The 22,191-nt window shown below is 41.7% G+C and overlaps 1 protein-coding gene across 3 annotated transcripts in view; it reads left to right on the top strand.

Moving 5' to 3' along the window:
* Positions 1-22,191, top strand: part of DTNA (dystrobrevin alpha) — a 234,311-nt gene that overhangs the window by 46,217 nt on the left and 165,903 nt on the right. The window contains exon 1 of one of the 3 annotated variants that reach the window (XM_037380457.1): positions 9,967-10,034. The exons of the other annotated variants lie outside the window; for them this stretch is intronic. The gene's annotated coding sequence lies outside the window, so the exon portion shown is untranslated. Of the gene's footprint in view, positions 1-9,966; positions 10,035-22,191 lie in introns of those variants that run through there. 3 annotated transcript variants of the gene reach the window in all.

Raw genomic sequence — 22,191 nt, 5'->3', positions numbered from 1 at the left:
TACATTAAGGTATCACTGCAATATTTGTTTTGGTATTGAAGTGAAAGAGCTTTAAGACAAAATGTGTCAAGATGAGTAAAAACTTGCAGTGGGGCTTGGTAAAGCTGTGGTTAGTTTCTGCCTCTTGTACAGGATCCTGCACAGCTTCGGGCAAGTCCTGTGAGCTGTCAGAGCTCCTGCACACCTGAAGGGTATGGAAATACCTTTATTACTGTTCTGTGTTAGGTATGTGGATAGCAGTTCCTCAGGCTAGGCATTGTCTCTGATAAGGCTTGGCACAATTGGCTTCTGTTTTCAGATGCATCTCCCCAGGGCTATGGCAAAAGGCAAGAGGCAGGGAGAATCCACAGATTTGGAAGTAGAGGTTCACTGTACCTTTTATAAGCTTCCTAAACTGAAAGAGAAAAATAGACTGACATTCAGAGGTGAGCAGAAAATAGAACTAATGTTCCATGGGAAATTCCTGAGTCAGTTCAAAATTAAATTGCATTTCCCTAACACAGTGTATTGCTTTTCAGAAGTTACAGTTCAGGAGCATGATGTTCCCATTTCATTATCTGAGACCCTTCTCCCATAATTAAATGTCCAAGAGGCACTGGAGAGCTTCATCACAAGGAAACCTGCTTTGTATTCTGGGAAGTGAAGCTGCCTGAAGAACCTCATTCCTGGAAGGGAATGAGCATCTGACCCAGGAACAGGGAGTTCCCAGGCTAAAGTGCAGGACTGACTTTAAAAAAATGTATTCTGGTGTATCTAATCCACCCAAAATAACATCTTCCAATTGTCGTAGCAGTAAATGAAAAATCTTCAATAAACTGATATTTTCCCGTAGAAAACATTGCTGTGTTTGATATAGTTTATATATTATTATAATGTTGGCATATTTTCTGAAATGAAAAATCCTTGAACAGCTGTTAGGGTGAATGGTTGCATGGTTAGAGTGAATGTGGTACTGCACGTGTTCAGCAGCTCAGTATTTGGGTCAGGGTGTGGTAGCTTTATCAGAGCAGGATGTAGGGACTGGGACATCTCTCCACTACCTGTCCCCTTCTTTCCCACTAGCCCTGTGCTGCTCAGGTGACTAGGATTTGTTGGGAAGCAGGGAACAAGAGAAAGGGAGACATCTTTTTCTTAAAGACTTTTCTAACAAGGTGTTGCTGGAGGTGGTAACACCCTCTTCTCCTTGATCACCTGGACCAGGGGTCCTCAAACTTTTTAACCAGGGGGCCGGCGCGTGGATGCAGTGGCAGGCAGTCATCTGCGGCTGCTTGGTTTCCCCCCCAACCCCCGGTGGGGGGGTCTGTAAATACGGGGGGCCGGATTGAGGCCCTGGGGGGCCGTAGTTTGAGGACCCCTGACCTGGACTAACTCTTGCCTCACTGCAGCCTTCGATTATCCTGCCCTCCCCTTTCCCAGGACTCCCACTAACCCCACACAGGGGGAGATGGAGAAGTGCTGCTGGGACAGAGTGGATGGAAGGGTGAGAGAGTGCCTGCTCCCAGCCCCTGCCTCTTGCTACTGCAGGTAGACAAGAGAGATCATGGAGGCCTCAGTTTTCAGGAGGATCAAGCAGGGGACAGAACATTAACGAGAGGAGCGCAGGCCTACAGCTGAAACATTGATGCCTCCTGGTTTTGGTACTGTTTGAGTGGTTGAGGTGTTACTCTGATGCTGGTACAGTGTTCATCATTAGCATGTGCCATGCTTTTCTGCTCCAAGGAGCTGACTCTTTGGTGTTACCTAGGGACAAGCCCTGCTTCATCATGACTAGTAACATGTCTTCTGGAACAGGCAGGACACGGTCCCTCTCTTTCCATTACCATTAAGTTGTAAGTGACTTTGTCAATGAGAGTTCAGAAAAATCATGCTTTCTGAGGTGAAAATGGGTTTGCAGATTTTTTTCCTTTAATACATCCTCTGCTTCTTTCTTTGTAAACCCTGCTCATGGGTGTTAAAATCCTTCCTTGCTAGACTTTACAGTATACAATTCCTGTTTTCTTTCTTTCTTTCTGTTGTGATCTTTTTTCCCTTTGTAAATCTTTGTCTCTAGCCTCATCTTCAAGCTTTTTGCAGTGATCGTTTGGCCATAAATAAGAAAACAGGCGTGTCACCAGGGACCAGTTGCTAAAGAGTTTAAGGACTGTTTCACCAAGGCATTTTTCTGAGCTTAGAAGTACCTAGAAGCAGCTCACTGTGATAATGATTCTGCTCCCAGTGACAGCAGCTAATTTGCTTTGGCAGAGTATGACAGTCAATGCTTTGTACAATGCAGCACAGTGTAGAAAGCCTCAATTCTGTAATTTTGTAATTCTGTAAAAAAAGAACCCCCAAAACACTCACAACCAAAACTAATGCAATTATGATTTCCTATACAGCCGTATTATCACTTCTGAGTCCGTGAGTGGAAACCCAGAGAAATCACCAGTCTGAGCTGTGTCAGACCGCCTGCACTTACTATTGATTCCAGCTCCTGGTGTATCAGGGAATAAAGTACTTCCTGAGCTAATTATTACTGTATGAAGTGACTTTACCTGGAAACACAGCGAATACTTCCCACTAATAGGATGCTTAAAAATGCATCTAATTGCAGCTGCGGTAGTTGAAAGAATGCCTAATACCCAATAGTCTCAAGAAAACCATCCTCCCTGCAGGGGGCTATTACAGGAAGCCAAGTTTTACCACAGCCTTCCTGTGTCTGAACCAATTGCATGGCCTTGCTGCATTTGGCTGTAAAACCTGAATTGGGGATTATACTCTGGGTAATAAAGAAGAGATAGGAAAGCAGTAGAACTAATGAATCTTTATTTATTAATTTATTTGTTGGCATGGTGGTATCTGTTTGCTGAACATAACCTTCCCTAGGGCAGTGGAGGAAACAAGTCAGCTTCTGTGCCTGTGATCTTTGACAAGTCATGTAAGGGGCTTGGTGTATCCTTTTCTGAGAGCAGTGACAGTAGTGCTTGCCCAGTTCTGTGAAGGTCAGGGGATGAAAAGTGGTAGCGAAGTGCTGCATTCTTATTTTCTTTTATATCTTTTTGTAAGGATAAGACTACTCTGGTATGAAATGCCTCCTTGTAAACTTGTAAGAACATTTGCACTCAGTGGAACCTCAGAGAAAAATGAAGCAGACAGAAAAGTCTGTGAGCAACTAGGCTTTAAAAAAAAATTATTGACAATTTGTGACTAATTCGTTTAAACACAGTGGAAGTAAGCACAGGCAAAGCACAGAACATGCTTGGAGTGAAGTTGTCCTTGAGTACTCATTACCAAATAACAGCTGCAGATAGAATTAGTTGGTAATCTTAGGCTTTCTTGCTACATTTTTTAAAATATATTGTGTAACAAGAGTATATGCTTTCTAGTAATTACTACCATTTCAGTCCGTGTTCATTCCTAACTTGACATTGTCCTTGGAATAAGATCAGGAAAACCTTTTGATTCCTTCCAGATTTATAAAGCAATGATAGTTTGGCCATTGCATGTTTCTGTGCCCTCCTTTTTTGTTATACACAGCTCATTTATATTGGATTAAGAGAGCTACTGTATCATTTGTGTGGTATGGAACTATAATCCATTCCCTGGTTTTAGATCATTCTTTTTTCCTATAAATTGACTTCAGAATGACGGACTTTACAGCTAAAAATTGCATTAAATTATAAAGTCAAGACATTGATTTAAATGTTTTCTAAATTTTGAGTTAATAATTCTGAAATTTTACCACTCTTTCAACATGGCATCCTAATCTGTAAAAAAAAAATTTAAGCTAGGAGAGCTGGCCAGTCTTTTGCAGACTAGATCCCAAGGAAAAAAGGTGCATCATAGATCCCAAGTTTGAAAGCATTTATCTTGGTACTTGATGTGTATTTTTAATTGCTATTACAATTACAAATATTTCACTTTTCTTTGAATATACACAAACAAAATGTGTTTCCAAACAGATCAAACCAAATGCAAAGTGTTTTATGTTTTATTTTTGTCCTTAAAAGTTTGATCAATTTGCATGTCTTACTAGGGAAAATAAGTAATCAGTTTAATGCAGGTACAAATTATATTATGCTGGTAGAGGAATGCAAGGAGATCTTAATGGAGTTGAGAGTCAAGCCATTTACTCTGCCAGGCTATTCTGTAAACAGGTCATGTTTTTCTTTTGAAAAAACCCACTTCTGATAATGCCATCTATCGTATTACTTCCCCTACAACCTGTTCTGCCTCCTGGCTTCCCACCTCTCTTGCCACCTGTCAAGCCATTGGTAATCCTTTTCATCCCAACCTCCAAGTCGTCTTCCCTCTAATTCCAGCTGTAGAGTTGGATGAATTTTTGGCTGACTCATTGAACACATAGTCACAGCAGCCAGGGCAGGCTGGCAGCACATCCAGAAGTGGTAATTCAGTGCAAATCCTTGCTCCATCTCCTCGTCTTGCCTACAGAGTCCCATTTAGGGAGGAAATTTCTGGAGGAGACACATCTTCAAATACAAGAATTTGTGCATGGCTTGCAAGAAGCCCTCTGAGCACATCTCCCATAGACCCATGTCAGTTCAAAACAGAAGTCGTCAGCAAGGTTCAGACCTTCAGCTGGCAGAGCAATCACTTGCACTCACAAGCTTTGAAGCTCCCTGTGAACCATCATTGGACGGGGATGAAATATGCCTTTTGTTAATAAGTTAATTTCATCAAATCATCAAATAAGGCTGTTTGATGATAGTGGCAGAAAGACAGCAGAAAGAAACCTGCCTGCCAGGTTTCAAGTTTTTGTGTGAAAGCATGGAGGAATGAATGCTTCTCAGCAAAAGAATGATAAAAGATTTCTTTTAGCACAAGGAAAACTATTTCTTTTCATTAATTTTAGCTTTGAAAATTGCTGAAAATGCATAAATAATACATTTGGCTTGACTATTATCTGGTATATAAAATTTCAGGTCAGGCATAACATTCAGCAGAACAACTGAAAAAAAGTTTTATAGTAGGAAGTGGGTGTAAGCAGAGGAAACTTGCTAAAGTGTTGATGGCAAGAAGCAATTATGTGAGTCTAAGAGACAGTAAATACAATTTCAGAGATTGTACAGCTAAATAAGTAATTTAGGTGGTGAATGGTTGAAAAGGATCCAAGCAAATGTAGGTTCTTTGTCTACATTAAAACTGGTGATGTATTCCTCAATAGAATTAAAAGTGCTGGAGTTCAGAGGCTTTTTTAAAAAAAATCACTCTCCAGGCTTAGGTGAACTCTTCACAGTGCATTTTCACTGAAAGGTGAATAGGTGTCTGCTGAGAGCCATGCAGTTACTCATAATCTGGTGGCAGCTTGGGAGGAATGGGCCTAATCTTTGCTGTTACACTGTTTAATAGTCACCCACATTGAAACAATGTATTCTCTGTGAAAAAGACATAAAGTAAGGAGATAGACTGGCAATTTTTCAGGCCACTCACTTTTCCTCAAGGTGGAAATAAATTCCTTGTGCACAAAGCCTCAGCTTTTGTAAGTGGGCATGTAATGTACTAAAGAAGTCATTCATTGTGTTATGTCCAAGAGAAACCAAGCTTTGCCAGAAAGCAACCTCAGCCTGGCCAGGTCTGACCATACCTATTTCAAAGGTCATTAGTCCTATACTTTTTTTGTTGTACACCATCGTAGATGACTGCTTGGGCTTGTATTAGGCATGACTATATGTATATATATATATACACACACATAACAGACTCAGTATAGAGCTTAGAAATAAAATTGGATATCTCTGCCTTGGAAGAAATAGTCCTAATTGTTCTACCCCGCCCCTGGTGGATTGAGCAGGCAGATAAAAAGAGGGAAGGTTTATGCAAATATTGTCCTGGGCCTTGCTGGATTTCCAGTATTTTTCACTGTGTGCTAATTAAGAGCTACACGCAACTCAATGCCTTTCGTGAGGCAGCATCGCAAGGGCACGCTTGGCTCACCGGGCGCACAGAGGCTAGCAGTGGTGGTGTGTAGCTCCAGAGGCGTCACTGAACTGTGTGCTGGCAGCTCTTGATACCAGTACAGGCTGGGGAACAACTGGTGAGACAGCAGCTCTTCAGGAAAGGGTATAGGGATTACTGTGGATCTCTAGTTGAACATGAATTGGCAATGTCAAGCTGTTGCACAATAGAAAAGGAAAAAAAGAAAGGCATGATGTTGGGAAGCATATGGGAGTACAGCCCGTAGGAGCAATCTCCGTGTTGGTGAGTGCTTAGCTGGATTCCTGTGTTTGGTTTGGAGCACTGCTCTTCAAGAAAGTGCTGGCCACTTTGGAAGTGGAGAGGAAGGCAGTAAAAATGACCAGAGATCCAGACAACATGCACCAGGAGAGAAACCTGAAAGATCTACATAGTCTGTGCCTAAAGAAGAGCAGCCTGCTGGGGAGCAAGTAGGAGGCAGGCAGTTTTCCAAGCACAGATAGCAGAGAACCAGCTATTGTGAGAAGGCCAGTCATCTCTAGTCTGTGCCACAGACAAAGAGAAATGGGTCTAAAGTGAAGCAAGAAAGGTGAGGTAAACCCTAGGAAGACATTATGTCTGAAATACACTGCCAGTGGAACTTGTGGAGTCTCCATCACTGGAGGTGTTAGACAAGGCTTTAATAAACACGAATGAAGTGTATCTGACTTTATCTCACAGTGGGAGGTGGATTACATATCTTTTCTACCATCCTTAATGAGTTGGTGATACTGGTGATAATATTGCACATGGAATTCTTGTCTTAATGAAAGACATGCTATCTAAATTATGTTTGGAAAAATCTGCCTGCAGAGTGGGATGCATTTTGCTGAGGTGCAGAGGCACTTACTCATCATATAATTTTCTCATTTGAAATGTTCCTTAGGTAAGTGGTTAAGGCATAAACAGCTGGCTTTGCATTTCAGCTCAAATATCATTGTCCTGAAATACTTGGGAACATCATTTTGTCAGCTGGGACTTGACAGTCCATCCTAAATTTGAAACACGTAATTGGATTCTTAGGATGAAATCTGAGTCCCCTTTGAAGTCATGGGTTTATATTGGGTAAAAATTTCACACTGAAGACAGAGTGGTGTCCACTTGTATGTGCTTTAGCTTTACTGTCCTAGGCTGGCCTGTTGTTTTCAGGACAAGGATACAAGGAGTGGGTTGTAAGAGCGTGTAACCTTTGCTATGGCAAACATTTTGGTGCAGGAGGTGGCCTTTGTAGTGCTCGTGTGGGTGAGTGAGAGTTTACAACAGGCATTACGTGAGATGAATTAATTAATTTTTACTTTTTTCAGGTCATGTCAACAAAACCAATTTACGCCATCTGTTCTAAAATAGAGGCAGTCAGTAAAAAAGCAACACCCATTTTAATTTTTTAAATTACATTTGATAAGACTTCAGGCATTTTATATTCTCTTTAGTGTAATGTAATTTTTTTCCTTTTTCTGTTTGGGGGTGTGTGTTCTCCCCCCAGATGTATTTTTTTGTTGCCCATGGCCTTTAATTTGCATTTAGTATTCAGATAGCTATAACTGCAAGTTAAATGTTTCTCCAGTTACTGGTTAATCCCTCCCAATGAAATGCATACAGAGAAGTCTCCAGGTGCTATGAACTGGAATAGTTCCACTGAAAATACTTTGTCTTTGTTTATGCCAGTATTAATTCAGAGCAAGTTCACTGTTCACAATGTAGCTACTTTAGTTTTAGAGTAGGTGATGGTCAGAATTTCATCCCCCAAAAGAGATCACATTGATGCAAAAGCTCAGTGTAAATCTCAGAGCTGAGAGCTAAAGTTTTGTGCCTCTTAATGTATTGTTGCATTTCACATCCAAATTTCTTTGCCAGCTTTTCTTAACTGTGCAATGACATGCCCTGTGTAGGAATTCCGTATGTATACCTGAGGCTAGAATAAGCCTGCAGGGAAGCACAAAATCCAGACTTTAGGACCACCGATATATCAGTTGTTAATAACCTTACAATGATGTTATAGTTAACACTAGAAACATAGTTAAATTTAAATGATTTGAAACTGCCATTAGAGGGAAGAGGACAGAGGAAAACAGTTTCGTCCTTACAACGTCATGTATTCGTTGACCTACTTACGGTAGAGAAGAAAATATGTCCCTTCCCATTAGAGCAGAATAGGTTTGTTCAGCAATTTTATAATGTAGCTGCGCAAAAAAAGACTGGCTTTCCTAACCACTCCAGGAGGATTTGGAAAGGAGAGTAACATTATTTCACACACTACTAAGACGTGTAAGTTCCCGTCCAAGCTAAAACGTTATTAATCTAATCAATTTGGCAGCAAATGCTTTGACTGAGAAAAAAAAAAAAAGGAAAAAAAGAAAGACTTGTATTCAGAGGTGAGTGGAAAAGGGCTGTGCCTGGGCTGCAGCTGTGCAGAGGAAGGTTTTGTGGGCAGTCACTTTTCCTTCATCTTGATCTTCCTTGATGCAAAATCCCTGACATCCCTGAGTCTCCTAGACCCCCTGCCTGGCATCCCTTGCAGCTGAGCAGCCCTGCCTTTCAGACACTGAAGGGAATCTCTGCAGCATGCGTTCACTTCAGCAGGAGTTCCCTGGCATGCTTCATGTCAGGGAATTACTGAAGTGCATGAAGAGATGGCGTAGGTCCTGGTCCTGTTGGGATGCACAAACTTGCACTGACACCGAGCCTTTGGAACTGTGTGAGTGTGGGCATGCAGCCTTTGGGACCACCAGGCTGGAAGTGGAGGAGTCCTGAACATCGGTGCCTGCTACAGCACCACCTGTGCATGTCCAGTGTCCCTACCTAAGTCACCAAGCAGGGGGCCAGAGCTGTAGAGCCCACAGCATGTGAAGCACTGCTGGAGAGCAAACCTGAGTGCTCACACTTCTTCACATCTGTATCATGAGCAAACAGCGTGACACGCAGGTGTCCGGGTTACTTCAGCCATGGGGCATGGTGGTGCCCATGGAGTAGGCAGCACGTGGGGCTTGGGGCGCAGCCTTCCTCCTCAGGACTTGTGCGTGTGGTATTTAATGTTTATTGTCTTATACCTGGGTTAATAAACCATCTTTATCTGAAAATAAACACCTGCAGCTAGTCCTTTCTAGGCCACTCAGGTCACATTCCTGCACAAGATGTTGTTGGTAATTTAGTGTTGTCAGAGGCATTAGTCACTGCCATAGTAGCTTAATAATGCGCGGTAGGAGCCAGCTGGTAATTAACAAATTAAAGATACCATATACATTTTCCTCAAATATTTCATATGTAGCAAAAATAATTAGAAGCAGAGCACTTTGGGTGTTTAAAGCTGTTCGTATATTTAAAACATCTCTCTGTGTTAGGAAATTATTCATTCTTTCAAAGGTCAGCTAGGCCTAATTTTGATGTTGTCCCAGGATTCATAAATATGCACATAGGAGCTGTGAAGCAGGCAGCCTGCCAGAGTCCTTTCTTTTTCTAACCCTTTAATTCTGCCTTGTTTAACATATTCATCCCAATGTCTGTGTTCTGTGCTTGTTTTTAAGAATGGCAGAACTTTGTAGGTCTTAGCTGCTCTCTTTTGCACTTTCATGTCAGAAGTGTCTTGAATTGGAAGGTTACATGCATGTGTGTGTGCACTGCAATCTGTTCAAAAGATGAAATCATCTTGTAATTGAAGCGAAGGAGAGACAAAGCTAACACAAATTGTATTAAACTGCTAAACTGGGAAAGACGTGACAGTATGAATGGAGGTGATGATGGGTTTCATTATGTAGTGCAAGTAAAATATCCAGGTATGGACAAGCTTGCTTTAACTCACTTGGTGCCTCCTTATTTTATCACCAGATGGTGGCCAGCAGTTTCAAATTAAGATGCTCTAAATTACCTGTGTGTGATGGTTGAACAATAGTGCACCTTGTTATGTCTCCCTTCCATGCTGCTTCAGCCCAGCAATCCTTGATCCTCCCACTGCCTGACTCCAGGACTTGGCTCTGAGTATCCCAAGCCTTTGACTCTGCTTTTTCTCTGGGGCAGGATCTGGCCTGAGCACTCTGAGGCAGAAGAGGCAGGGAACAGAGCAATCGATTGGAGGAACATCATTTCTACGGGTAGGGTACAGTTAACTCTTCGTGGGGAGTACTTGGGTACTGGCAGTGGCTTTGAGAAATATGATTTATGTTTGATAACTTTCTTCCTAGAGAGGAAAAAATACTGTTGAAAATGTGGATGGTTACTTTTTGATACAAAGTCTTTGTCAGACAGTGACAGAGTTTCTATTCCAGCTTTGAACTCATGGTACAGATGCAAGTGGCTGTAACAATGCAATGAAAGGCAGAGAAGAATCTGCTCCATAGTACCTTTGCTCTTTGCTACATTTATTCACCTCCACATTGTTTGATGGAAGAGCACTGGGGATTTAAAAGAATGCGTTTCTGAAGCTTATGAAAGAAAAGGAATTCCATGTGCAATTTCTGTTAAGATTTTTAGCCTCTTAGGGTTGGGGTCAGGCATTTGGAGTGCTTCTTAAAACCCTTTGGTAACTACTGCACGCAGGGTAGAGGTAGAAAAGGTCTGTTAAGTTATTCACGCGATGCTGTTAACAGCATAGACTTGTCTTGTGAGCCCTGAATTCTCTTTTATTGTTGGGGGTGGCTTTTGCTTGGGGGTTTTCTGGTAGTGCTTTGTACTGACTGTTGTCTCAGCAGAAATCCGTCACTGTTTTTACTGTGTAACAGTAGAACATGAAAGGCCAGGCAACACTGGAGTCACATAGTGTGCAGACGTGGTGAGAGAGTGATCCTGCTGACTGCATTCGGGATGGGTGAGAGCGGACATCTGAGAGGCCAGACAGAAATACAGGAACGTGCTGCCCTTTACCTGCAATCCCACAGCAGTGGTGAGAACAGGCCCTTGCATCTCCCAGCCTGGGTGCAAGCAGCACAGCAGATACTTTTTACAGTGCTGCCAACAATCCTTGTCCCTCTGCTGCCCAGACTGAGGAGCCTGTTGAATGCACTGGGCTTCTCTTATTGCTGGTGTTTCTGGATTTCCCCCCAGTACAGCCCAAGGGCAGGGTATGGGGATGGTCTCACCTGGTTCTGCCCATGGCACGGCATTGGTGGCAGCTGGGCATAGACGGCAAGACCTGGCAGTGCTCCTGATATCCACAACTGAGGCGTAGCTGGAGAGTCTCGCCTGTGTATCTCTCCCAGTGACAGAGTAGTGTTTCCTAGCAGGGGAGCTGGTCCCACAGGCAGGGCCTTGCACAACATCCACTTTTACTACAAGCAGCATCAGAGAAAATCTTTCACATTTTCCATCCCCTTGAAGCCCTTCATATACACAAACAGTTACACAGACTTCATAATGATTATGTTTAAACTGCTGTATTGATATTGGTAGTAGATTTTTTAAATAATTTTTTAGCCTTTGAGTCATGACCTTCATACTAAAGGTTTTCAAGTGCCATTACATCCCATGGAAGACTAGATTGCTGTTGAGGGGAATGGAAGTAAATACCATAGCAGGGGGAAAGAAGGAAGCTGGCTTTCTTCAATCTGATAATTCATGTAATTGGGGAAGGCTGGGGGGTGTCTTTAATACCTGTCACTCTCTTGTACTGATGCTTTTCAAATATTTGGACACAAGTCATGGAGCTTTCTGTTCACCTGGGAATGAAGGCAGACATTCAGTCTGAATCTCCTTAGTTGCTACTTTTCTCACATTACATTGCAGGTTAGTATTTCTGCAATGAGGCTATACAGAAATCTCAGAGTAATTTAAGCTGCAAAGATTTCTCGGTTCTCTAGTTTATTTTGGCAAAATAAGGTCCATATAGCTCTGTATTAAAGGAGCATTTGGATATTGCCTTTAAAGCATTGCCTTTCAGTGCAATTACTAAAAAATAAGCTGTGCATAGCTAAAATATTTTACTTGCTGCATTTCTTATATTCTGAACAAATATGTAATATTAATTCTGGTTGTATAATTTTCTGGAAGAAACCTTTACTTCTGACGTGTTTTGTTCTGTGCTCATTGCCTCAATTGTGTAAGTCAGACTTAGGCTGTCCTCTTCAGTTTTTAATTTTTATTTGATATTTGGGAAGCTAACCTGTGTGTTCTGTCATCAGTCTGGATGACCAAGTAATTCCAGGAAGACTGCAGTTCACCAGCTGATCACTACACTTGCAATTTACTTTTACTAAGATAAATGCCAAAGTCCCACAGCTTAACAATTTGATTCCAAATGCAGATGGCTACATTGATACTCATTTATTTTGTAGTTTTTAGCACTGACAGGTGAGGTTCAGAGTCCCCACCGGCGCTGCATGAGCAGTAGTAGAAGTGCTGCAGTCATTATGAGGAATTTTTCTTGAACTTGGGGGTGATCGGCTGTTAGAGTTGTTCAGCACTCTGCTTACCACATGCTTAGAGAAGGTATTTCCTTTAATTTCAAACAGCCAAGCAAAATGTCATTCCCAGCCATTACCTCAATGTCTTCCCTCACTAAAGTGACACAACAGGTGACTAGATCCTGCTGTGCCATATCTGGCATATTTTGCAGTTGTTTTCTGCTTCTTGGTAATGCTGGGATCTGAACTTCAGGTCATTCCAGCTGCTCTGGCCACTTCTCTGCTCACTGAGATGAAGACTGCTGGGTTTAATCGTTGCTATTTGCTGAGGCTACATTTACGTGCATTTACTCTGTTTATAGGATCCCAAACACTATGTGTAAAGATCTGTGCTGGCATTTGTAGTGAGAGTTTCTGTGCTGATGGGAACCCAGGCACGTACATGTATATGTTTTTGAATCAAGTGGTTATGGCGATACGTGCAAGCTTATCTCCTTAGCCTGTTCATTTGAATGTAGTCTTCTGCAATTAATTGCTAGGATGAAAAATTCAATCCATCCTGTTGAGAATTACGTGCGTTTATTCCGTTCATTGTTAAAGCTGGTGCCATTAGGCATGCATCATTTTTGCTTCCCATGTAAGTTTTATTATACTTTGATATTCTCCTGTAGCACCCAACATACTTTTAAAAACCACTTCCCCAGAAACTGTCATTTCACTGTAATTATAAAAGAACATGCATATGAATCACAAATGAGAATATTACCCAACTAGATGTTCCTAGAAACAGGAGGGCACTTACGTGCAATACAATATATTAATCATTTATAAGGAGTCAGCTATTAAAATGATATTTTTTTAAATACTGTACACTGAGTACAAAGATGATGTGAAAAGCCTTTTTACTGAAGATGTTTCTGGGCTTTTGAAACCTGAAGTTTCCATCATCACATTCTTGTCACAGATTTTGAAAAGGAAAAGCTCAAATATACTAGTTTGGGTGACTCCAGGTTAAGGCACCTCTAGCGTGTGAGTAAACATGCATACATGTGTATATACATATGTACATACATGTATCTGTACGCATATGAGAGTGTATATTTTGGCCCCATTTCTACAAGCTTTTGTCTTTAAAGGAAGTCCACAGTGTGCTTGGTGGTTCTTCATTTAAACAGAACTCCTTATGGGCAAGAGGTTTGCCTGCTTAGACATTTTCACAGTCAGGATCTGTGGTCACTGTAAGCAGATTTCTCAAATGGAAAAAACTCGTGATAAATCTAGCTGAGCTATCGTTTCTTCACAAGGCTTTATTCCTGGGCTGGCTTCAGACTTACATACTTGTAAATGTTACTGATAACAGAAGAAGAGAAAGGAAAAACAGGAATGAAAAAAGCTTCAAACAATCTTGTTTTGAATTGCTTGTGTGAAGACGTGGTGTCCCCACTCCACGTTTGGATGCAGGGCATGTATCTGCAAGATGGCCACATGAGCTCCCCTCTGTCCTTTCCCCAGGCTGGTGAGATGTGCTCCCACACCAGCCAGGAGCTGCAGAGCTCACTTACCACCGCGCTGTGTGCAGTGATGATGCATGTTGTTTTAGCAGCTGCTGAAGCTGAAACCAGCTTAGAGCTGCCTTGTACCTGGGCAGCTCAAGGAGGAAGCAGGAACATTCCCTGGGTGGTGCACATTCGTGATGGAGATGGTAGGGCAGGAGACCTTTCCAGGAGGGTGTCTGGTCTGACTCTTGCTTTTGCAGCAGAATTATTGTTATTAAGAGCCCTGTCACCACTGGGCAGTGATGCAGAGCACTGTTCTGCTGCCCTGGATATCTCACCCTCAGCTCCCTTGATTTGGAGTGAAAACTGGGCAAGGGAAAGGACCAGCTGCACGCCTGCAGTCGTTTTGAGGCAAATGCACTGCATTAAGAATGGAGGTACAGTCTGGGCCACTTTAAATTCCCTTGTTGATGTAAGCCAAAAATAGGAAAAAGCGGGATGGTTTGGGGAATTAATAGCCACACCTGATAACTTAGCTTTTAAATAAAGAACAAGATTTTCCAAATATTGCAGGAAGTGGCAAAAGCAGCAGGAGAGAACAGATTTAACACTTGTAAATTATCTTATTTTTTAAGTGCTAAAGTTTGGGCAAAAGAGATTGCAGTTCTCCAGGGAAGAAAAGTCTTTGTAATGAATAGTTGGTTCCCACCTAAATCCCTTGCACTCATTATACTGGAAAATACAGCAGTTGTGATTCCCGTAGCAGTATTTAAAATGACAGGCGTATTTAAATCTGAGTTTGTCTAGTGAAACTTTGCTGAAACTATCACACCAGCATGATGATAGCATGAGTGCTTTACGGTTTCAACCAAATCTGTTTTGCCTCTGATGCCACCCTGAGGCCCATTGTAGTGAAAAAAATCTGTGGTTCATGCTCTGTGCTTCCAGATTGGTTGCATGTCATTGTGGGGCAGGGAAGGAAGGTGGTCTTTGATGGAGACCAAAGTGAAGGTATCCAAGACTACTTTGTGCTTTAGTCTCCCTCATGGGGTCAAACCCCAAAAGAGATCAGACTGTCTGAGGCTTAGGAAAAGAACCTCCCACCTTCCTGATGCCCTAATGGCTTTTTGGGAAAGGTCGTCCATTCATTCATAAATTAGTTAATTTTTCATTCATGAAATAACCCTGTTTCATGCTCTAGAAATACTGGTAGTGGAAGACGGTGTGTTACACACATAGTTTCCATAGTTTTAAATGCAATATTACCCTTTGTGTCTGATTTTCAGAGATTCTGAGCAGCTGTAATTCTGAATGAAGTCCATGGAGAAGTGTGCATGACAATCACACTATTAAAGTAGCTCTCTCTACCAAGTTTCTCCTGTTTTGCTTTCAGTGCCAGACCTTAGTACTTGCAGTTCAGCTGTTTATTAAAGGAGAGCTCATTATCTTTTGTACCCTATTTATCAAACGTTGTACTTGTAATTTATCCTTCTTATGTGCTGTCATATGCAATTCATGAGCCAGACCCTATTGAAAATTCATGGAAAAATGCTTGGAAAAGAATGTCCGCTGGAAAACTTATTCAAAGTAAAATTCAACTAGTTGTTACAAAATTGACAGTCTGATTCATTCACCCGTCCAGGGCAGAATGGAAGGTCAAATAAAATTTGAACCCTTGGTAAAGGAGTATCACTTCATACTAGTGTAACAGGCAGTCCAAAGATAGGATCACACATTACTAAAGGTAAGTGGTGCAAAAACCCACTTAGAAATTTAAAAGCAACATCCTGTACAAGTGTGATTGTTGAGTAGGACATTGGTATTATAATCTTCCAAATGACAGATCTATCTGACTGTAATTCATTGTGAAGTAAAGAGTTTCTGGTGTGCTGGGAGTTTTCTGGACCTGATGTGAGAACTTCATAGTTAACTTTATGACCCCAGGAAATTAAATACATTATTGCAATTCTGAATCTAGTCTTTCCCTGCCTGAAGGTACTAAAACTTCTGTAATACTATTTATTAAGCAATGGACACTTAAAAATTCTAAAACTTTGCCTTTCCTTTATAGTTCATGCACACACAACTGCATTGAAGCAGCTAAGAACATGTTGCAAGCTACCTGTTTATTGTTTTTAATTTTGGAGTTAGCAGAAAATAAAAAGTCAAGCTGTTAAGCCTCCACCAGTTTTCAGTTCATTGGAGCTGTTCTGAGAACTGCAAACCGTACGTTCAGAAATGGGCTTCTAAGCAGGATCTTGTGTGCCCTACATGTGTCATTGCAGAAAGACTTTAAATTCGTCTGATGAATTAGGAGAGGAGACTTCAGTGCTGAGAGATCCTCATGGTCCCAGAGACAGATTTGAGGTACAGTCCTGACCACACTGTCATCATGTGGCTCTGGAAATGCTCATTTACTGCCTGGGAAGAAGGAATTGTTTTCCTCCTCTGTCTCTAAAGGTCAGTCTGTGTGAAACCTGCTCCAGTTTTCCTTTTGGCATACAAATAAAATTGCCTGTTGCTTTTCCAGGTATCCTTTTCCTTGTATCTAATCCAAGCACACATCTCAGGTTTCTTTTTCATCTGCTGAAATATGACTGTGATAATTTTATCTCGACAGCCTGTATGGCTCCACTCGCGTTTAAGCGGCAGTCTGACTGGCTGTGGGTTTCAGGCACATGGCCTTGGTAGAGATGCAGGCTATCAATGTTACAAAAACTTTCTGTGTTGGAGTGATGTGCATGTGCATGCATCTGATACAGCTTTGTAAGGCCATGGCAGACACAAGAAAATGTCCTTTGGTGTCTCTCACTTCCCAGACTGACCACGGAACAATCTTACAGGCCTTGTCCAAGTTCAGCCAGCAGCTCTGCCCTCTGCCTCCTTTCTGCTTCCCTCCTCTTTATTTTTCTGCTCATTTTCAGTTCACTAGAGAGTAGTTGATAATGTAATCTGCAATTAAAAAAAAAAGTAAAGTCCTGACTATGTAATAGGTTGGTAGCACCGCCAATTAGGAAAACTGCCCAGCAGTTCCCATTGTAGTACCCTGGTTTTCAGGGTATTTGTGAAACTTTTAACGTTTGAGCTGGAATTTTTCAGGTCAGCTGTTTTCCTCAGCCCGAGTATTTTTGGAATATCTCAGCTCAAGTGATTCAGTAAGACTGAGAACAAGGCTAGCATAAAAATAAGTTGTTTTCTTCACCTTAAAAGAAACGTCATTTTTTTTTCTTCAGTGTGCTTTAGTATTCTTGTACTTTGGAGTAGTGACGTAAACTTAAGCAGAGCACATGACCTTTGCATGAGGAGTACTTCTGTTATTTGTCACTGTGCAAATCTGCCTACATTTGTCCTACACAGTAGCCCTCAAGGGAAATAAATCCTGAGCAGCTTACCCATGCTAAGAACCAGCTGTTTTGAGTGAAGGTCTTTGATGGATCCAGCCCCTCTGCTGGAGAGTGTCCATGCCTGCTCATGACACCTGAGTTGCTCTTTGGGCCTTGAGCATCTGGCAAGCTTTCCGCTGTATTTGTCTTCGCAGGGCTTCAGGAGACACAGAGCTCTGGTATCTAGTTTACAAGAGTGGTGCACTGAGTGAGGAAGTGGTTGCGAAAAGAAATGTGTACCGAGGAGTCAAAGACTGTACTGAATAAAGGTGACAAAGCCTCCAATTCTTTGTAGTAGTTATACTGCCTAGCATACAGAACAACCTTGATCGAGGATGCCATAGTACTTTTGGCTTTCACCTATTACCCCATGAGGTACATGCAGCAAATACACTTCTGGCAGCTCTCCGGCAGGAGCGGGAAAAGGATCCTTCTTGTTCTCAGGCAGCACTGTCTCCGGGGAAAGGAAGTGGCTTACATTCAAAGTTCACTTCCATTTTGGTTTATGAAGAAGTGCTTTTCAAAACTTCTGGGTTTCTACCATACATCCACCCTTAGCTAAACAGATCTCAAAGGGAAAACAATAAACAGAAGGAAAGAAAATACATGAACATTTTGAAACCTTGGTTAAGCAGCATTGGCCAGTATTGAGTAGAAAATCATCCTGCTGTCATCAGTGTGTCTGATGTTAGGATTACATCTCGTCTCTCCGTTTTTTTGTTGTTGCTTTTCTCTTTTAACAATCTCCCTTTTCTTCAGGAACAGCCTTTTGATTCAGTTTCTGTTTTGTTCAGTGTGGTCAGATGAATGTTATTTTCCACTTATTATATGCCCCATGCTTACTGTATTTTACACACATGAATAGGTTTGCTTGAGAACAATGTGAATGTTGCATGGTAGGGGGAGCAGAGAGTTAATATTGTTTACTGAGCAACATAATGCTTTTGGATACATTTCTCTGTTGATCCCCCAATCCTCTTACGTCTGCCTAAATAAATTCTTTGTCATGGAAAATAACTTCACAGTTTATAACACTGTGAGATCACTTCCCCCTCAAAAGATCTTATTTATATAGTCCTTTATTGCTTTCAGACTCACTACTTCTGCTCCAGTTTCCTCTCTGGTAGTAGTGGTTTAAGGATAACTAATAGGCAAAGTTTGCAAGAAATAGTGCTTTTTACAAAGCCAACTTGCACCTGTTGAAAATAAAAACAAAATTCTGGCAAATGTAGTGGTGGCATTTTAAAGAGATACACAAATCAACAAGTCCTCTCCCCAGTTATCTGTAGTAAAAAGGCTTTGGGATTTTTTTTCTCATCTCTTTCACAAGATTTTCTGTGCTCGCTTCTCCTGCCTTTCACCTCACTGGACCTCATGTTTCTTGACTACTTGATGAAAAATATTTTGGCCAAGGCATAAAGACCATGGAGAGGATATGAATACATCATAGCGACTCTACCTCTACAAACAGTTTCCAAAGTTATAAAGCTATTAAACAACTGGACAACTGAAAAAAAGAAAACCCATAGTTAAGTGGTTTACTAAAGGCATGACCTTTTATTAATGCAAGGCAGATTTCCCAATATGGGGAAATACATCTTTGGAAACAAACAAAAAGAAGAAATTCTGCATCCCAGCAATTTGCTGCAGACAAAGGTTGCCTTCCTGACTTCTTCAGGGGCACAGTCCACTTCACATGCTGTCATTTGCATATTAAACCACAAGTCTTGTTATAGCAATGTATTAAGGGGTTCAGAAAGTTATACTGGGTTCAGTCATTATTTAAATATGCTCTGGGCTTTCCTACCTGAATAAATGGATTGCCAGCTGCTCAGACAAAAATACTTTAATTAAGATGGGAGAGTAGCTGGTAGGTTCCATGAACAAACATATTTCCCGGATTTTAGATAATGCAGGAAAATTGTGAACTTCATGTTACAAAAAGGAAAGATGCTGAATGGAATGAGCTGATGTGCAGATAAAAGCAACTGTGAGCTTATATTGCTGTTGCAAGTGGTTTCATGTGTACAGAAATAACTGCTGTGCAGGCCAGGCTGGGTGCCAGTGTCATCTCCTCTGCTTGTATGGTGCTGAGGTTGCCAGCGCTTACCCTAAAACTGACATAGCTGTTGGCACAAGCCTAGACTCCCAGTGGTCACTTTGATGTCTGAAATATAATACAGCGTATAGGCGACTTCTTTACAAAAAGAACAGCAGAGATACGAATCCCTCTGTGTCCATGATGAGAAGTAACAGATGGGTGAGAAAGGCACCATGTCTGCTGGAGGCCAGAGAGGGGAACAGGAGGGCAGAGCACAAGCACAATTTTGCTGTTGCTGTCTTGCCGCTTACCAGAGCCCTACCACAGCATTTTGTTTGCAAACAAAATTCAGGTTTCTGTGTACAAATGGTGTTAGAAACAAAGGCTTAAAAGAAAGGGGAGGGGAAATCCTAGATTCCAAAGAGATTTAGAATCTTGGCTGTGTAAAATTGCAAGTAAAATCCATGACTGTTACTCTCCAATCATACGAATTGAGTGGCCTTTAAACAACAAAACTGTTTCAGTGATCAGCTGGGAAGTGGATTTAGGATGTCAACTCAAATGCGCTTACCCTACTGACATTAAATGTAGCTTTGGAGATGAAACTTTACCTCTGGCTGCATGCTAATGGAAGTAAAACTCCCGCTCTCAGATGAAATATGTAGCTCGCAGGATATGTGATACCGTGAGATGTGCTGCTCGTCCCAGGAATTCGCACCTTACGCAGCAGAACAGAAAAAGCATTGTAGGCACTGCACGAAGAAATAGATACAGCTCATTCACAAAAAGCACCATTGCTAATGTCATCGGTTAATAGGCAGCACAACATACCAAAACTACTACTTTGAAAAATGGTGGTGTTTGAGGTTTTTCTTTCTAGATAGAAGGATGTGGTAATGTCAGTCCTTCGATACTCAAGAACAGAAGCTAGTATTATTAAGAGCATCTCTGTTTTCATACTCTACTATAATTTTTCCTACCCACTTTTTTTTAGTACCACCTCTATTCATTTAATAACCTCTGTTTGGAATTAAGGATACTTTAATTAAAATATTGATTCTTAAAGAAACTATTAAAACTGAAGTACCTTTTATGAGACACAGCAGCTTTTTACGAGTTCTGTTTACACATTATCTAGGCTTGCCAAAGACTGTGCATATCCCAGAGCATATTTTCATTGCTAGACAAGAAGGCCAGAGTTTGCCCTAATCGTGTCAGATTCTGGCTGCTGAGAGCACCTTAGTGTGCATCTTGTTTGTAAAAAAATTATCACCGAAACAGTGAGTGTAAGAGATACGATCTTTATCAAAGTAGCTGTAGTTCTGAGCAACCTGTGTCAGGATTCTCGCTTATGGCTATGGAGAGCATGGACTGCAAGGAAAGCTGAAATTCTTTCAGATAAATCAGCTAGTCTGATTACCATTACTTTTATTTTAGAGGGAAAAGGCTGATTTTGAAACATGAGCTTTCCTAAGCAATGTGTCAGTTTTAAATCATTTTGGAAAGAGCTCTGGCATCCAGATTCATACATCAAGCTGAAGAGGTAGAGACCTCATACTAAATAGCTCACTGACTGAGACGCTGAGGCTATGTCTATTCTAGTAAACACACCACAGAGATGCCTCTGGCACTGAGACAAACTAGCACGGCACAGCATGTGTCCATACCACTGAGCTCAGTCTCCAGAGCGGGGTGGCCACAAGCAAACAATCTGCTGGAAAGGTCTCTGGCCCCTACAAACTCCCAAACTGTGCCTAGGAGCCCTCGGGGGGAAGGAGGGCTGTCTAGGGCTAAAACTGTGCCAGGGACTGCTGTAATGCTCTAGTGGTAAAGGCAACAGCTTCAGCTCCCGGGAGTGCTTCCTTGCCCAGTTTCACTTACTAATATAGACAGTCTTATCAGGGAGATGGAACCACCTAAAGAAGAAGCAGTGGTTTGGTTGCCATCACTCGCCATTGTGTTGCAAGGCATCGGTTATGAACCCCATTGCACGCTGTAATAGATTATTCAATAACTCTGGGCAAGCTGCCTCCCTAACAGCTCCCAAGTTAAGTTGGAACAAATCTGCCTTGGGAAATGCCAGAGCCCAGCTTGACTGCGTGTCTTCTGCTGGCAGGATCTTGCTATCAGCAGGGTTTTCAAGAGACATTACACATTTGCTTTCAAAAGCGATGAAAATATTTGTGGGAAAATCTTGCCATTGGATACAAAAAAGTTTGTCTCCTGGGCCCAGTGCTATAGTCAGTGTGTTTCAGTAAATCACTGATGCCCCTAATTTCTGGCATTACTTTTTTTTCCAGATACAGAGGAATTTGGAATTCTGTTATCTCTGTTTACAAAGAAGTATTTATATCAGTACCTTTTACTAGTAACCTCAGTGCATGTAACATGGTGATGTCACTGTGGTTTAAGTAACACATGTAGCACTGCTGTCCCGGACATGCCAGATACTACTGCTGCACGTGTGCAAAAAGCTAAATGATCTGGATGGGAAAATTTGGTTTCAGAATGATACTGAGCTTCCAGGGATTGTGCCAGGGATCAGTCCTAGTTGATCCAAATTGTGTCGGGATGTGCTTGTATGTAGGTGCAAGAGGAGTCACAGTCAAGAGGTAAACTAAAGGACCCGTACTGCACAGCACTCGTTCCATTTCAGAGGAAGTTTTCCGGAGTCATGGCTGTAAAGGAAACATATTCATGTGCACAATTCTAAGCAGACAATTAATCCCACACAAACTCTTAAAATTAAGTGCATAAAGTTTGTATCCATTTCTGTTATGTGAAGATCTGTTTGCTGGTCGCCCATCTTGTTGAAATAGCTGTACTCAAATACCATAATAATGGGCATTGTGGGGAAGCTTAAATGCAGTAGAACTGCCCATCGTTCTGTTTCTGCCTAATTCACTGATGTTATCCACAATATCCAAAGGCATGAGGAAAAAAAACCCCACTGCTACATAGGCCAGCTGAAACTGCTGAGCACTCTGCAGTTT

This window comes from Falco rusticolus, chromosome 3 (assembly GCF_015220075.1).
Source record: "Falco rusticolus isolate bFalRus1 chromosome 3, bFalRus1.pri, whole genome shotgun sequence".
In the NCBI taxonomy this organism is placed as follows: Eukaryota; Metazoa; Chordata; class Aves; order Falconiformes; family Falconidae; genus Falco; species Falco rusticolus.
Note: the sequence above shows the minus strand (reverse complement) of the source record. Positions and strands in the feature narration are given on the sequence as shown.